The 5,000-nt window shown below is 49.4% G+C and overlaps 1 pseudogene; it reads left to right on the top strand.

Annotated features, from left to right (window-relative positions):
- Window positions 1–2,837: 2,837 nt before the first annotated feature.
- LOC135536802 (unconventional myosin-X-like) lies at window positions 2,838–4,747 on the top strand (annotated as a pseudogene).
- The last annotated feature ends 253 nt before the right edge of the window (window positions 4,748–5,000 follow it).

Here is a 5,000-nt window from a genome sequence, read left to right as displayed (position 1 = left end):
TCTTCCTCTCCTCCTCACCTCCTCTCCTCCTCTCCTCTCTCTCTTCCCTCTCTCTCCCTCCTCACCTCCTCTCTTCCTCTCCTCCTCTCACCTCCCTCTCTCTCCTCTCTCTCCCTCCTCTCCTCCTCTCACCTCCTCTCCTCCTCACCTCCTCTCCTCCTCACCTCCTCCTCACCTCCTCTCCTCCTCACCACCTCCTCTCCTCCTCACCTCCTCTCCTCCTCACCTCCCTCTCCTCCTCATCTCCTCTCCTCCTCACCTCCTCTCCTCCTCACCTCCTCCCCTCCTCTCCTCCTCACCTCCTCCTCTCCTCCTCTCCTCCTCACCTCCTCTCCTTCATGACCACTGTTAGATGAAAGGACTGGGAGGTGTACATGGCCTACCAGACCAGGCATCATGGAGAAAAGGATCTCTCTCTCCCTCCTTTGGTCTCTCCTTCTATTCCTCTCCCTTGTTCCACTGGGCTCCCTTCCCCTCTTCTCTCCAGTTGCCATGGAAACTGATGACATAGATGTGGGGGCTCGGCTCTTCCACATGCAGAAGGAAAGATATATATATATATATATATATATATATATATATGAGAGAGAGAGAGAGAGAGCGATGACACTACATGACCAAAAGTATGTGGACACCTGCTCATCTCATTCTGAAATCACGGGCATTAATATTAATATGGAGTTGGTCCCACTGATGTTGGGCGATTAGACCTGGCTCGCAATCGCCGTTCCAATTCAGCCCAAAGGTGTTCGATGGGGTTGAGGTCAGTGCTCTTTACAGGCCAGTCAAGTTCTTCCACATCGATCTCGACATACCATTTCTGTAGGAACTCGCTTGTGCATTGTCATGCTGAAACAGGAAACTGAAGCACAGAATCATCTAGAATGTCATTGTATGCTGTAGCTTAAAGATTTCCCTTCACTGGAACTAAGGGGCCACGAACCATGAAACACAGCCCCTCAGCTGTCGTACTGCCAGATGGTGAAGCGTGATTCATCACTCCAGAGAACACGTTTCCATTGCTCCGGAGTCCAATGGCGGAGAGCTTTACACCACTCCAGCCAACACTTGGCATTGCGCATGGTGATCTTAGGCTTGTGTACAGCTGCTCAGCCATGGAAACCCATTTCATGAAGCTCCCGACGAACAGGTCTTGTGCTCTCGGCAGTCCCGTTCTGTGAGTTTGTGTGGCCTACCACTTCGCGGCTAAGCCGTTGTTGCTCCAAGACGTTTCAACTTCACAATAACAGCACTTACAGTTGACCGGGGCAACTCTAGCAGGGATGGAATTTGACGAACTGACTTGTTCCATCTTATGATGGTGCCACGTTGAAAGTCACTGACCTCTTCACTACATGCCATTCTACTGTCAATGTTTGTCTATGGAGATTGCATGGCAGTGTGCTCAATTTTATACAGGTCAGCAACGGACGAGGCTGAAATGGCCGAATCCACTCATTTGAAGGGGTGTCCACATACTTTTGTATATATAGTGTAGATGAGATGAGTTTATTGGTGACATGCACAGGGTGGCAGATGTCATGGCAGGGTACAGAGCAGGTCAAAGAAGGAGAAGTGAATGAGAGGGTGTAGAATGTCTATAGAAGGAGCCGCAGGGGGACGGAGGTATTTGTTGCATCGTAATGTCCCTGAAAAGAGAATCTGTGTTAAGGACATGGTTTACATGGGTATTTACCAACCCATCCATGAGCCAACGCAACAACAATAAACCCAGTGGAAGGGCCTTAGCAACACACCCTCAATACACCAGTGGAAGGGCCTTAGCAACACACCCTCATTACACCAGTGGAAGGGCCTTAGCAACACACCCTCAATACACCAGTGGAAGGGCCTTAGCAACACACCCTCAATACACCAGTGGAAGGGCCTTAGCAACACACCCTCAATACACCAGTGGAAGGGCCTTAGCAACACACCCTCAATACACCAGTGGAAGGGCCTTAGCAACACACCCTCAATACACCAGTGGAAGGGCCTTAGCAACACACCCTCAATGTACCAGTGGAAGGGCCTTAACAACACACCCTCAATACACCAGTGGAAGGGCCTTAGCAACACACCCTCAATACACCAGTGGAAGGGCCTTAGCAACACACCCTCAATACACCAGTGGAAGGGCCTTAGCAACACACCCTCAATACACCAGTGGAAGGGCCTTAGCAACACACCCTCAATACACCAGTGGAAGGGCCTTAGCAACACACCCTCAATACACCAGTGGAAGGGCCTTAGCAACACACCCTCAATACACCAGTGGAAGGGCCTTAGCAACACACCCTCAATACACCAGTGGAAGGGCCTTAGCAACACACCCTCAATACACCAGTGGAAGGGCCTTAGCAACACACCCTCAATACACCAGTGGAAGGGCCTTAGCAACACACCCTCAATACACCAGTGGAAGGGCCTTAGCAACACACCCTCAATACACCAGTGGTAGGGCCTTAGCAACACACCCTCAATACACCAGTGGTAAGGGCCTTAGCAACACACCCTCAATACACCAGTGGAAGGGCCTTAGCAACACACCCACAATACGCAGTGGTGATCGTTTGCAAGGTGCAAGAACTGAAAACACCTCTCTTTCTCAATTCATGAATTAGAATTTAATTGAAATTAGACTAAATGTCATTAACTCAACTGTGCAATATTTACCTTTGCAACTGTAATATGTATCCCCTCTGTCTCTCTCTGTCTCTCTCTGTCTCTGTCTCTATATATATATCTCCACTCCTCTCTTTCTGTCTCTGTCCCCCCCATCCCCTCTAGGTGTTGTATCTCCAGCAGGCTGAGGTGACAAGAGAGAGAGTGTACGTATGCATCAGTCCAGTATAGATGGGGTGGAGGACATGTCCACTCTGGCAGAACTACACGAAGCTGCCATCATGCATAACCTCTACCAGCGCTACCAGAGAAGGACAGCATCTATATAAGTCACACTAACACACACACACACACACATGCATGTGCTATACAATGAATGCCTCCCTCCTCTTCCCGGTAATCTCCTGGCTAAAGGCTTTGACGGAAACACAAATCAGCTTATATCATCTCTTCTTCTGTCCATGTGTGTGTGTGTGTTAGTGTGTGTCTGGGGAGGTGGTCTATAAATTACACTCTTGCATGGTAACTAGCTAAGTAGTTCACATCTATGCTTTACTGGCACCCAGCCTCAGCCCTACTACCCATAATGCACCTCTCTACAGTAGTAGACAACAGTACTGTGTTTCCTCAAATAGAGATAGGTTTGATATCATGAATTGACAGGCAGACAGACACAGAACATAGAAAGATATATGGCTTAAGGACACAGAGACACACAGAGTGACCTAATGTAGATGAGGGGACACTGTGTCTGTGAGACAGGGGCACGGCAGATGACCTTATCGAGATGATGTGGAGGGATTTCCTTTAAGCTGATCGTAGTTCACCCGGTGTGCTGGTCACGTTTCTGTGTCAGTGTGTGTGTGTGTGTGTGTGTGTGCCAGAGAATATGCAGAGTACAGAATATGATCCGATGTGAGGCTTGCTGACTTGATGTGTCAGCTGAACGTAGGGAGTAAACAAGAACTGCTCTTTTCTACTCCAAAATTGCTGGCCTCCTCTCTCTCCTCTCTCCTCTCTCTAGCTCTGTTCTCTCCTCTGTCTGTGTTTCTCTGAGTAATATATAGTACATCTCATCCTGGTTCTGGATACAACTTGTGTGTGTGTGTGTGTGTGTGTGTGTGTGTGTGTGTGTGTGTGTGTGTGTGTGTGTGTGTGTGTGTGTGTGTGTGTGTGTGTGTGTGTGTGTGTGTGTGTGTGTGTGTGTGTGTGTGTGTCTCAGACCAACATAGGCAGTATCCTGGCGGCGGTGAACCCTTATAAACAGATCCCAGGCATGTATGACCTAGATAGAGTTGAGCTGTACAGTCGACACCACATCGGACAACTCCCGCCCCATATCTTCGCTGTAGCCAATGAGTGTTACCGCTGCATCTGGAAACGACACGACAGCCAATGCGTCCTCATCAGGTGAGATTTGATTGGTCGAGTAGGAAGTTGTTGTTTATACCTTTCCTATCTGACCCCTTGTCCAATCACATCCAATGAAGATTCAGTCATGAATCTGATTGGTGTACAGACCAAAGGCTAACTCAATATCTATTAACCAATCACTGTTTAATATATGTTATAGTCAAGACAAATTGTGTTGACCTATCAGATTCATTTGGTGGAGAAGGTCAGAGAAAGGTTAAGTGTGGTTTTTAGAGTGTGACCGTGTGACCGTGACTGTGTGTGTGCGTGTGTGTGCGTGTGTGTGTGTGTGTGTTCCAGTGGGGAGTCGGGGGCTGGTAAGACAGAGAGCACCAAGCTGCTGCTCCAGTTCCTGTCTGTGATGAGCCAGAACTCTGCTGGGATGCCTCCTTCTGAGAAGACCACACCAGTGGAGCAGTCCATCGTTCAGAGCAGGTACACACACACACACACACACACACAGACACACAGACACACAACTGTCTAAATACACACACACTAACATTCCTCTCTGTGTGCAGTCCTATCATGGAGGCGTTTGGGAATGCCAAGACAGTGTACAACAACAATTCTAGTCGCTTTGGGAAGTTCATCCAGCTCCACTTCTCCCAGAGCGGGAACATCCATGGTGGATGTATCGTTGACTGTATCCTTCTCTCTCTGTCCCTAGTCCCACCCCAGTGGTTCTGTCCCCAGTCCCTCCCCAGGGGTTCTGTCTTTCTCTCTCTGTCCCCAGTCCCTCCCCAGGGGTTCTGTCCTTGCTCTCTGTCCCCAGTCCCTCCCCAGTGGTTCTGTCCTGCTCCTCTCTGTCCCCAGTCCCTCCCCAGTGGTTATTATGTCCTGCTCTCTCTGCCCCCAGTCCCTCCCCAGTGGTTCTGTCCTTCTCTCTGTCCCCAGTCCCTCCCTAGTGGTTCTGTCCTTCTCTCTCTGTCCCCAGTCCCTCCCCAGTGGTTCTGTCCTTC

The sequence above is a fragment of the Oncorhynchus masou genome, unplaced genomic scaffold (genome assembly GCF_036934945.1).
Source record: "Oncorhynchus masou masou isolate Uvic2021 unplaced genomic scaffold, UVic_Omas_1.1 unplaced_scaffold_6644, whole genome shotgun sequence".
Taxonomy (NCBI): domain Eukaryota; kingdom Metazoa; phylum Chordata; class Actinopteri; order Salmoniformes; family Salmonidae; genus Oncorhynchus; species Oncorhynchus masou.
This window is presented reverse-complemented; position numbering and strand designations above follow the sequence as displayed.